Source organism: Sciurus vulgaris (genome assembly GCF_902686455.1).
Source record: "Sciurus vulgaris genome assembly, chromosome: 6".
In the NCBI taxonomy this organism is placed as follows: domain Eukaryota; kingdom Metazoa; phylum Chordata; class Mammalia; order Rodentia; family Sciuridae; genus Sciurus; species Sciurus vulgaris.
The window spans coordinates 79185464-79198740 of record NC_136466.1 but is presented as its reverse complement, the minus strand read 5'-3'; the positions used below and the strand labels follow the sequence as shown (position 1 = coordinate 79198740).

General features: G+C 39.2%; 1 protein-coding gene across 4 annotated transcripts in view; it reads right to left on the bottom strand.

Moving 5' to 3' along the window:
* The window catches only part of EFNA5 (ephrin A5), a 277313-nt gene that overhangs the window by 169318 nt on the left and 94718 nt on the right, over positions 1-13277 (bottom strand). The gene's annotated exons all lie outside the window — the stretch shown is intronic.

Below are 13277 nucleotides of genomic sequence, written 5' to 3'. Positions count from 1 at the left end.
GACTCAGAGTTGTTTAGAAGTCATTTATCACATCTCTGGAAGGAACTTTCCTGTAGTCCTCCTGGTGCTGGGAGTGAAATTACTCAAAAAGAAAAGAAAAGGGATAGAAAAAAAAAAAAAGAAAAGTCACTAAGAAGATAAATATTAAGATATAGATTAATGCTTCTAGAAGACCAATTATCTTCTAGGGAGTTTATCTGCCTTAAAAAAAAAAAAAAAAAATGCTTCTTGCTGAATGCTTCCCACACCTCAAATCTGAGAATATGAATGTACTTTGAAACATATTGTTTGCTTAATATATGTTTCAAATGACTGAAGGAGCATAATATCTTCATAATAGATCTTGTCTCAAACTTGTTATTGTAAAACACTTTGGTATTCTAAGAGTATCAGCATGGTTATATAAAACTAGATTTACTCTGCTTTCTAAAAGGCTCTAACACTGAAGATTCAAACTTCTTACACTGAAAGTTTATTTTTTAATGACTACTCTTACATTGGAAAGCTACCAAATGAATTACATTAAACTTCAAATTTTACATAATGTGTATCAGACAGATTTTTCAATTTTTACTTAAAATATAAGCTGTTATTTAAAACAATGGGTCAGATAATATAAAAGGAGGACAGTGAGAAGAAAACAGTTACCTGTTTCCTTAAATAAGTAACTAACTAATTGGCTGATGGAATTTCCTCTTCTGTTTGGGTACTAAGCAGCCTTAATCATAAACAGGTGAGCAGGGCAATGGTAACACACACCTGTAATCCCAGGCTGAGACAGGAGGTTCACAAGTTTGAGGCTAGCCTCAGCAATTTAGCCTGGCTCTGAGCAAATTAGCCAGACCTTGTCCCAAAAAATAGGGGGGGAGCTAGGGACATAGCTCAGTGGTAAAGCACCCTCAGTTCAACCCCAGGACAAATAAATGAGTGAGCAGATGAATTTGGCCTTTTTTGTGTATAAAAACATAGCTGAACACACCCTGTTCTTATGTTTTAATTAATCTTATTAATTAAATTATTCTTTAATATTATCTTTAATATTACATCTAGTTAAGTTCACGTGATTACATCTATTTAAGTTCACATCATGACATATATAAAGTTTTAAGTAAGATGTGCAATCAAAAAAGTATTTGTACACTAACTGAAGGAAACTAATGGACTCAGAGTTGTTTAGAAGTCATTTATCACATCTCTGGAAGGAACTTTCCTGTAGTCCTCCTGGTGCTGGGAGTGAAATTACTCAAAAAGAAAAGAAAAGGGATAGAAAAAAAAAAAAAGAAAAGTCACTAAGAAGATAAATATTAAGATATAGATTAATGCTTCTAGAAGACCAATTATCTTCTAGGGAGTTTATCTGCCTTAAAAAAAAAAAAAAAAATGCTTCTTGCTGAATGCTTCCCACACCTCAAATCTGAGAATATGAATGTACTTTGAAACATATTGTTTGCTTAATATATGTTTCAAATGACTGAAGGAGCATAATATCTTCATAATAGATCTTGTCTCAAACTTGTTATTGTAAAACACTTTGGTATTCTAAGAGTATCAGCATGGTTATATAAAACTAGATTACTCTGCTTTCTAAAAGGCTCTAACACTGAAGATTCAAACTTCTTACACTGAAAGTTTATTTTTTAATGACTACTCTTACATTGGAAAGCTACCAAATGAATTACATTAAACTTCAAATTTTACATAATGTGTATCAGACAGATTTTTCAATTTTTACTTAAAATATAAGCTGTTATTTAAAACAATGGGTCAGATAATATAAAAGGAGGACAGTGAGAAGAAAACAGTTACCTGTTTCCTTAAATAAGTAACTAACTAATTGGCTGATGGAATTTCCTCTTCTGTTTGGGTACTAAGCAGCCTTAATCATAAACAGGTGAGCAGGGCAATGGTAACACACACCTGTAATCCCAGGCTGAGACAGGAGGTTCACAAGTTTGAGGCTAGCCTCAGCAATTTAGCCTGGCTCTGAGCAAATTAGCCAGACCTTGTCCCAAAAAATAGGGGGGGAGCTAGGGACATAGCTCAGTGGTAAAGCACCCTCAGTTCAACCCCAGGACAAATAAATGAGTGAGCAGATGAATTTGGCCTTTTTTGTGTATAAAAACATAGCTGAACACACCCTGTTCTTATGTTTTAATTAATCTTATTAATTAAATTATTCTTTAATATTATCTTTAATATTACATCTAGTTAAGTTCACGTGATTACATCTATTTAAGTTCACATCATGACATATATAAAGTTTTAAGTAAGATGTGCAATCAAAAAAGTATTTGTACACTAACTGAAGGAAACTAATGGACTCAGAGTTGTTTAGAAGTCATTTATCACATCTCTGGAAGGAACTTTATTATTCTTTAATATTATCTACTTGCTCTTCTTTCCACTGAACTATGTGAGTCATCTCCCACCTGTTGCTCTGAAGCGAGTTCACCTTTCAGCTGACCACAAATGTAAGTCAGCTATTTATTTTATGCTAGGTGACGTGAACAAATGGTTTGATGCCCCTGAATATCAGATTCCTCATCTGTCAAAAAAGGGGTTGGATTAGAAGTGAGCTCCTCTTTTTACTCCTGTCCCCACACACCTTCCACTAATTCTGCAGGTATACACCTCATCCATTCTAAGGACCATAATCTTAAATGGTGCCTGAAGGGAAGCTCCCTGAGAGCAGAACTCAAAGGTGAGGCAGAGTCAAAAGTCACCGCAGAAACTCCACTCCAGGGATCCTCCTTGGTTCTCCAGTTATGCAAGGTGAGTGCAACCTTTACATTAGATTTTTTAAAACTGTGCTTTTTATCACCAACCAACAGAGAATAACTGCTTTGAACACCTATGGGGCCCGGCATGGTGCCGCACACCTGTAATCCTAGTGGCTCCAGAGGCTAAGGCAGGAGGATCTCAAGTTCAAAGTCAGCCTCAGCAACTTAGCATACCCTATCTCTAAATAAAATATAAAAGGGTTGAGTATGTGGCTCAGTGAATACCCCTGGGTTCAATTCCTGGTACCAAATATAAAAAATAAAAATAAATAAACACCCATAGGTGCTTAACCAAAAATTAATTCTAAGAGCAAGTGAAGCATTAGGTGGGAGAGAGATGTAGTCTGAGATACAACCCCTGTTCACACTTCTAGGTTCCTTACACTCTACTGCTTTTCAGGTCAGATGATCAAATCAAACACATGAACAGTAACAGCATACTACACAAGTGCAACCCACCTTTCCTGCTTCTCTGCCTTCTCTCAGTTGTGATTCAAAGTCATGAATTTGGTGTTCAGAGGGTCATTAGTAAGCCATAAAAGACAATTTATGAAAGTAAATTTGAAGTAAACTCTGCTGTCCTACCTGGGCCCACTTACATTAGGAGCCAAGTAACAAATAGCTCTAGGTCCCTGGATGACAGGAAAAAAAGAAATTCTTTCATAAAAAAAAAAAAAAAATGGTAACTGAATAATCAGGTTTCTCTTTTCCCATAGCCATGAGGAAACTAAAAGCCAACCAAATTTAATGCTTAAACAGATATTCTACATTCTCCCACTAAGTTCTCCCTAAAATATTCTCATGTAACGTTTGTCTGACCTCTTTCATAATCTTTATCCCATCTTCCACTTCAAATGCACATGGAAGCAAGTGAATATACACATATACCAATAACTCAGCCAGTCCTCTCCCCAGTATGATGACACATATCCTGGCAGTGTCACAGAGAAACACAAGGTACCCAAAGCACTGATACCAAACAGCCTGTTCCCACTTAGGCCAGCCCAGCACATCCAGCCATCCGTGGCAGCTGCGTCCAGGCCACTCATGGGGAAGGTTTCCACCCCACATCCAGAAACAGCCTTGTGGATTTGCCCTGAATTACACTAAGTACACCAGCAATTCTAACCCCACTATACTCATCTAGGGGTTCTCTTTCAGCTCAGCAATGTTGTTTCTTGATCCCTTGACAAAATTAATGAGGTAGCAATTCATTACTGACAGGGCAAAAAAATTTGCCACAATGTTTACAAGCTCTAATAAATTATGGATAATTTACCAAATTAATACCAGTGAAATGAAGCCCGCCTTTTTAGATTTTCATTTATCATTCTATCCAGCTCTTTCCCAAACCTGTGCATCCCTCCCTCCCCCCAACATACATACACAATGTTACCATTTTTGAGGTTATATTTTTCTAAATTAACATTCTAGGTATTTTGCTTGTGTATGTGAAATGGTTTAGAAGTTGCTATTCGTTCATTTGCATGCACAGACAATATTTGTTACAAATTTTGACTTGAAATAAAATCAGAACATGGTGTGACTGGTGTGTTCTAGTCAAATACATACTGTTAATACAAAAACTGGAACTAGACTTGAAATAATAAAGAATCCTTAAGGAAGTAGGTGAGCATCAATATAACTTTTAAAAAATGTTTTTCAAATCTGTAACATACTCACCAGGCCACAGTGAGTGACAATCTTCATTGTACACCTGCTGTGCAGAAGACTGACCCCCTCCATTGAGAAATTTTTAATCTAGTACAAACATTAAAATTGAAAGAACCTCCCTTTATATTTTTTATGTTTGGGTTTGAAAGGAATATATTCATGTATGACCTTATAAAGTCAAATTATTCTTAGTATCCAGATAATTTCTTGTGGTAATAATGGGGAATTATTCTCATAATATTTATATTGGAAGAACTGGCATTAAATTACTGGGCTAACTGTTTGTGTTGTAAAATGTGAAGGGAAAGGCCTCATTTTCAGTGGATTCACAAGCCAACATGAAAGCCAGCGGGAAATGAAGACAACCGCCTGCTGGCCCTGCAACACTTCTGATGACCTCCTGAGACAGATGCAAATGCTTTCTTAAAGCCATACCAACTCTGTGAAAAAATGGATTCAAACTCCTGTTGAAGGAGTGGGACTCGATGATAATCCAGTCTCTTTAATGATCAGACCTTTAAGAAGTCAAGTTTGAGTTTTTTCAAGAACCCCACTGTCCCCATCCCTCTCCTTAAAACCTGAGCATTAGTCCCTGCTCCTTTTGTTCTACTCCTGTGGTCAGATGCTTTCTCTTCCGAGGGCTGGGACTCCTGACTCTCTTCTCAGGGTCCACCTGTCTCCACACTCACTTCTGTCTTACTGGCACTTTGGAGCAGTATTCTAACTGGGCTTTTTCTTTCTAGTTTCTTCCCCATTATACAATTACTCTTTCTAAAGCACAATTCCCAATTCGTCACCAAACTGTACCGAAAGTATCAGAGCTCCCTTCTACCTTCATGGTACCAACAACTTCTTGGTTTGTGATTCGAGGACTTCCTCAGAGGGACCACTGTTTACCTCTCACACTCTAGTCAGAGTCCCTCAACTAATATGCTCCACAAGGATTACACCTGCGAGAAATATGTATCCCCTCAATATGGGGAATGAAGCGGGGGCTGCAGCCAGGGAGGCCCATGGGAGGTGGAGGAGGGATACTTTTCAGGACCTGTTGCTTCCCAGCCTTGAACAGCTGGGCCTATTTACCCAAGTGGCCAGCATAAATCATTTTCTGGAAGATGCTCCAGGCAAAGTGGCTTGACAAATTACTGTTACAGGCAGAACTAACTTCTTGTCTTTCTGTCTTGGCCTCCCGACCTTCCTTCCATTCTACATTCTCAAAATCCTAACATTTCACACCCATCTCTGCTAACCACCCTTCCTGACCTTTCCATCACAGTTGGCTCACCCTCTCTTTAAATCCCAATAGCACCTGATATCTGTTTGATGGCATTAGCAGTGCTTGTCCTGTTATAAAAGGATGATAGCCTACTTGTCTGATATTAGAATTATAAATTGCATTATATTCCCTAAAATATCTCACCCTATAGGCATCCAGTGAATATTTGTCTAATGTCAAGATATTGAGGATGGCTAATGCCATGGTTGGGATAGTTTTGTTTATTTTTACTGATAATAATCCAATCTACATCTCCTAGCAGCAGCATTACTAATAGTGTAGGCAGGTCTCTGCAAGAATCTTGCAGTAATACTTGTCCTCTTCTAGTTTTCTCTAGGATCCTGTCTCAGATTTAGAATTATTAATGGTCTAAGAATACATAGTCATAAATATCCAACATCAGCTTACTATCACTATCTAGCTGATCTTGGAAGTCTATAACTAGCTGAAAGTTTCCATGAATTCTGACTCCAAAGACTGAATGAGAAAAGCCCAAACTTTCCACTCTTAGTCATCTTACCAAGAAACCATATGCCCCTCCACATGTGTGCCTGGGCATTAGGTAAGTTGTATGTGACCTTTTCAGGGATTTGGTGCTAGAGAGGAGACAGAAAATTGGAACTATTCTGGCAAACGTAAATATCAATAATACGATATGCCAACAGAAAGCCACAAAGAAAGAGCACATTGGAACCAATTGGCATTGACCAAGAAGTGTGATACAATACTCTCTCTTCCATTGAAAACCTTCTGTGGTTTCAGGGTAAGGATGAAGAGAATGAAGAAAAATAAACACATTATGAAATTTAAACCACACCAGGAACAAAAATATGGGCTGAGAGACCACAAAGTAGTATTTTTATGGGTAACTTTCAATTTTACCAAGATAGAGTCAGGAAAATAGTATGCATAGCTGTGCTCTGTGACTTACATGCCAAGCTCTCATTTTGTTTTACATTAATATTAGGACTTCTTGTGTTTCATCTCTGTTTATGTTTACATAAATTATATTATATCAAATCCAGATTTGGAGTATCTCAGAATAAATGCTTGAAAAGTTCTTGGTAAGATTTTCATAGGAGTTCAATTTTTGATTTTTAATGTTTCTCTGGGAAATAATACCTGAATGTATGAATTATTTCAATTACGTTACTATTTTGCTGCATTATGTTTCCATCATTTACAACAAAACTTGCTGTACCTAATGTATATTTTATGTCATTTAGAAATACGTATTTTTTCCAATTTGTAAGAGACAAATAATGCTAGATACATGAATCACAAAAACCCACAAGATAACTTTTCCCTTCATCACTTTCATAGCTAAGTGTTCAAGAGGGCAAAGAATTGTTTAAACTTAAGTGACTAATGATTAAAGTTCTACAAATCAAAAAATTGGTAGATGAAACAAAAAAGAAAACTGAGCCAAATCAATCAACTTCCAACTGTGAGAAAGAATCAGGAGGAGAAAAGGTTAATTTTACATGATGATGCATAATTTCACTTTAACTGCTGTTTCATTCAGTGGCTAAAAACACGGTTTTGGAATACCCTTTTGTCATATGTACAGATGGGCTTTGCTATTGTCCCTCAGGAAGGCTGGCAGCTGGCCCTGCACTTTGACCTCCAACCCTGCCTCAGCAAGGGGCTCATTGATATTCCCAGAAGCTTCTCTCAATGGAAGAAGATCATTTAAAAGAGAAAAACCCCACCTCCTGGGCTGGTGGTCCTCCCACTCCCACCCTCTGCTCTTGCCCCCCTCTAAGTGGTGGCCTGCAGGTCTGGTCAAGCCCCACAATTCGGGGGCCTTCATAAACCCACTATTTTTCATGTATATTTGATGGGTCCTTTCCTTGCTATTCAAAGCAGCTTTCACAGTCATGTTAGTGGGTGAGAGCCTTCTATTCTGGCCTTACATTTGATTAATTTGTGGCATTCATGTGTCTAATTCTCTACACACAAAGGGAATGAACTAGCTTGGACTCTATCGACAAGCCATTTCTGCCAGGAAAGTTCAAACCTAAAGGAAAAGGCTGTGTCAGTGGAGATGGTTTCCAGCTTGCTAAAAGCAGTTTATAATAAAACACAATAAAAAGTCCGGCTTTAAAAGAAAAAAAAAAAAAAAAAAAAACTATCATTTCCAGTGCTTTTGTTAATGATATTTTGAAACACATAAGCAAATACCTAAATGCTGCATTCCTCGTCACGCATACATAGATCCTCACAAGAGGGAGCGCCCAAAATCACTGCAGCTTTACAGACATCACACACATCCAAAAAAAGACTCCTGGCTTCCTTTCAAATCCCATCAGTCAACTTTTATCAACCACAGGGGAAGCAGAAGACGATAAACACTGTCTGCAATATCGTTTGGGCTTTAGGCTTTGGGTCTCTTCCAGTTATGTTTGCAAAAGTTTGAAAGTACTAAGAAACAGAATATTGGTCCTTATTTTTACTACATAATAAATACTTCCAAACATGTCCCTAAATGCAATTCTTTGTGATCCCCTTAATTAATCTCGGCTAATCCGTAAAGAACAAAGATAGCAAAAACTTAGTATCGGCAATAACCTTCTTACTGCAGTCTCCTCTAAATTCTCATTTGAATTTGAAAAGTTAATATTTACTTTTAAAAATCCATGAAATTTCTATTCAATGGCACTCAACGTTTTACAAAACGTTTCAGAGAACTTAAAACTAGATTCAAATAGTTTAAAGAAAGCAGGATGAGAAAGAGTTGTCCTGTTGTCACACAACATTCCATGTGTCCTTTAATAAAAAGCAGGACTCTGGTCGTTTCATGATGTCACTGGTATTCTGTATTTTAAAAAAAATAAATAAAAATAATAAAAGTCCCCACAGACTAAGTTCCGCTTCCTTTCTGTAGAGCCAGAGATGAAATAAATCTTTAAAATACAGAGGAGAAAAAAAAATGTATATGAGCAATTCCAGAATATATGACGGAGTCTGCAAGGAATAAGGTAAAGAATCAACAACCAAGATTCCAGTTTTGTTGATTTACTTCAGTGACCTTGGGCTTACCCTCCTGCTAATGGCAGAATGTGTGTGTGCACACGAAGGTGTATATTTCCTGGGGCCCTGGGACCTGAACAAATCATCTCTTTACTCTGCAAAATGAGAAAATATCTGGCCGGGTAAATGGAGTTTGAGACACAGCAACCCACCCTCTTCTTGCCCCAGGCCACGATGCCTGAAACCAAGATACCTAATCCTCCCAAGAAAGGTAAGACAAGGGTAAAAGTTCCCATGCAGGGTTCCAGTAGCATTTCTCTCTGATCTCACTAGAAAAGCAGGATCATTAATCTTAAACTACCAATAGACATGTGCCCTGAAGACTACAGACAGGGTAAATCAAGGCAGCACATATTTTTAAGAATATGGTATGTGTTGTTTTTAGAATATGATAAAATATAAGGCATGGGAATTGTGAGGCATGTGGCTAGAGTGTGTTTCTAGTATTTACATTCAAGATTTTTACAGGCACACATATACTCCTCTCTATACATGGAAATAGCCCTACCCCCACCCAGGAGATAGGTATCTATCTCCTGATACAGATATGGATCTCTACAGATATGGATCTCTACAGATATGGATCTCTACTTTTTCATAGGGGAGGAGAAGTGGGAAAAGGAGGAAAAATAAAGATCATAGGAGAGATCAACCATGCGAGAGTCAGGAAAGAATTCAGAGATGACTGGACCAGAGAGAGGCCTGCAAAGCCCTACACAGGGGACATGCTGAGGCAGGTAGGGAAGGGAAAGGAATGGTGGAAGAATGCCCACAGCAGCAATGCATTAATACCAAAGTGCTGAAAGAATGAAAGGTTAAAATCATAAGGAAAGGAGGCCACAGAGCACCAGGTGGCTGCAATGCTTAACCGCCTCAACTCGGATGAACTTACTCTTCTTCCAGTGCACACCCTTAAAACCAGGTCGGGAACATGCAGAAGTGCCTCTCGGTGAGCCCGGAGGTGAACCTCCTGAACTTGGAACATGTAAGCAATTGTGGGAACCAAGAGTAGTGGAAACAAAACTTCAGGACTTATTAGAAGTTTGAGCCCTGTAATGCAATCAGTTACCTGATAAATGTAGTAACATTTTGACAACATGGAATATATCTTATACATAAAATAAGAAAACTTCACTTTTGTAAAATTATTATAAGCCCTCCATAGTTTTACAAATCCATCTCAATTTCTAGATTCAGCAGAATTATGTCCTTGATGAAAAGTGGTTCTGAAAGTGCACACATTAGAATGGCTGAAAGTGTGCCTTATATAAATCTCAAGTTGCACCTACCTTGATTCCTTTTAGCCTACGAAGTCCTTTCCCTGAGCTTAAACAAATGCACACATACAAAAAGTATGCATGCGTGTTTTATGGCAGCATAGATGTCTGTGTTTATGTATAATTAAATATATAATATTAATCCCAAGATGGACAAAAAGACCCAAATAATAGTGCCAATACAAGTCAAAGTTCTTACGGCTAACAGTAGAAGCCAACTCTAATGAACTTAACAGAAATGGTATTTCCTGTAAGAAACCTTAAGTCTCTCACAAAATCTGCTAGAAGATTAGAAGGAAATGATCCTGCGCCTAAGACTGGTTCTGAGATTATAACCACTGGACTTCAGTCCCTGAAGAACGGACACTAGGGAACACTGCCAATGGAGGGAATTCTCTTTGTCCTTCTAAGAGGTTCTAAGTCCTGAGCAGGGACATTTGAATGGTAAACTTACACCACAGGTTTGCATCCTACCTTATAGAGATCCCAGGCAACAAGAATCTGGCAGGTGGGGCTTTCTGTACCAGAGAGGAACCCTCTCCTCCCCTCAAGAGTCTAACAATGGTGGCTTTCCCAACCCTCTGGGAAGGAGCACCCTAAAAAAAATATGAGCATCACCACATAAGTGGCAGCTTACTCTGAAATGCACACTGGGAAGCAGTTATGTAGTATTTGTTTTTCAAGTAAAAAGTAAGATGCTGAATTTACTGATGAAAAAGATTGAAAATTACCTTTGTGAAAACACACACACACACACACACACACACACACACACACACAATACTAGAGAAAATGGCCTTCTAGGAAAGGACAATGCATATTCAATTCCATACCCTAACCAAATACATGGCAATTTTTATTTCCAATTTAAATATTAGAAGATTCCTGACAGGGAAAAAAGTAGGCCATGATTACCTGGCTTATTACCCTAACTCCAGAAACTTGATATAGCACATCCAAGGCCTTCTTAATAGCTGGTTATATCTACTTAACACCAAGTTCAGAGCAGAGGACTACCTCCTAATGGTAAAAGACACTGCTTCCACATTTTGAGAAGCAAGACCCATAAAGGAAGGGCCTCTAGTTTCTAGTAATTACCTGTAATGGGTTAAAGTCCATAATTACAGAGAGAACCATGCCCTGAACTGGCCTTCAGTTTGTTCCAAATCCAGTGCATGTAATTAGCCTTGATTAATATCCCACATTTTACATCCACAGAAACAGTGAATCCAAATGATCCCTATGTTGTGATGCCTCAGGAAACCTCCCTGTTCGAATTCTGTGCCTTTATCAAGGGGACATGCTGAGCAAATGGGATCAAATGAAGCCTTGGCACCCACCTTGGTCTAACTATTCAGAGGGAAGCAGCAATGCCTTTCATGTAATCATCTTAATCCCTTGTATCAACTAATTAATACACAGAGAAAGCTTTTACTTGCATGTGAGCAATTATAGCAAGCTCCTGGTCGGTGTCCAAATGGATTCACAATATAATTCATGAACAATGTGGCTCTGGGAAAGACAGCTTCTAAAGATGACTTTTAAAATGAAAAAGGGTTGGAGGGGCAGGCATTAAATGATTCTGTTAATAGTAGGAAGAAACGACAGAAAATAAATGTCAGTTTCTGAAAAAGAAATTTAATTTTGGAACCCTATTTTGCACATGATTGGCTTAAACAGGCCCATTTATGTGAGCAAAATAAGAACCAAGGAGGTACCAAAGAGTTGTGATTCTGTATCCTCAGGTAACTGAATGCCAGAATTACTTCCAAGGGATTCAAAAACAAAGAAACCTGATGTCCTTAAATAACTCCCTTCTTCTAAAAGCAAACCAAAATAAACTCACTCCACACAGAGGAGCCTTCTGAAAAGTATGTAAGATTTTAACTCAGTGATTTCACATTCTTCCCTGGGGGTTACCTGTTGCATGGGTTCTTTCTTTTTTCTTTCTTTTTTTTTCCTTCAACAGGAGGAAGCACATCAGTATTTGCAGCTGCCTGAAAACTGACTCAAGAATGGCAAGTTAGAGTAACAGGGGTTGGGGACTGTGAGCAGAGGGAAGAGGGAACAGGGGCCTTCAGAAAAGGACAGCAGAAGCATCAGGGCCTGCTGTGGGATTTCTGCTCCTGTGGCTGTGTGCCCCAGTCCGAGTGGGAATTGCTCCAGCCACTGGGGCAGGTTGTAATTCAACATGGGGCAGAGGGCACAGGAACCTAGGGACTCAGGCATTCACGAAAACACTCTTGGTCATAAAGCACCACATTGTGGTAACAAGCCTGGGGAGTGTGCCCTGAAGTTTCCTGTGCAAATGGCTTACCATTGGGGAAAAGCATTACCCAGAAAAAGTCCAGTCATCAAGTTCACTGAATCAAAGTTTCAGAACACAGAACTCCTCCTCAAATCCTCCGCCTCACACCAGACTATGCTGAAATTGCTTAAAAATTGCTAAGAGAAGTCTTCTCCCCACTCCCACCGCACCCCTGCCCCTGTCTCTTTATAAGAACAAAATGCTAATCACATAGGTTTGGCTGTCTGAATTACTGTACTGAGCCACCCTGGGAACCAGACGCTATCCTCCCGGCTAGAAGGCTAAAGAATGAGCAATCACCAGCCCGTGGAATTTTCATGATCCAGTTTCCCACCTTCCCGTCGCATACCCACTGGCAGGAACCAAAGGGCTGTCACCCTGATGAGAGAAACAAAGCTCTGCACTGCATTACGAAACAGGTTCTTCCTTTCCCCTAGGGACATTCCTTTATGGTTAGGTCATGTAAAACAGCAAAATGCTCAATGAACACACTGGGTCCTCTTCCCTGCAGGTGACTGTGCCCTTTAACTTGACCTCCGAGATAGGGAGAAGCAAAGAAAACCACTCTCCAATTTCTAAGTAAAAGCTGACCAGACGCAGCTACGGTAAAGCAGAGTCTACCGCTAACAACAAAAAGAAATTGAAAATAGCAATGTAGACAGAACAGTCACACAGGTGTGGGCCGGGACCTGAGAGGGCAAAATAAAATGTTTCTGGGGTCAAATCTTGAGCCAAATTGACTAAAAAGAACAAGGTGGCAGAGGACGTGATGTGAGTTGCTCGGGCACAGAGAAATCCTTCTTATCTGGCAAGGGCACCCCCTGCTGGCCGCCACGCTGAACTCCGCCTCTTGGTCCTGTTCCAGACTGCCCGCAGATCTCTTTGGATAGAATGGTGAACCCGGCAAAGAGCTCTGGCCGGGAGAGTCC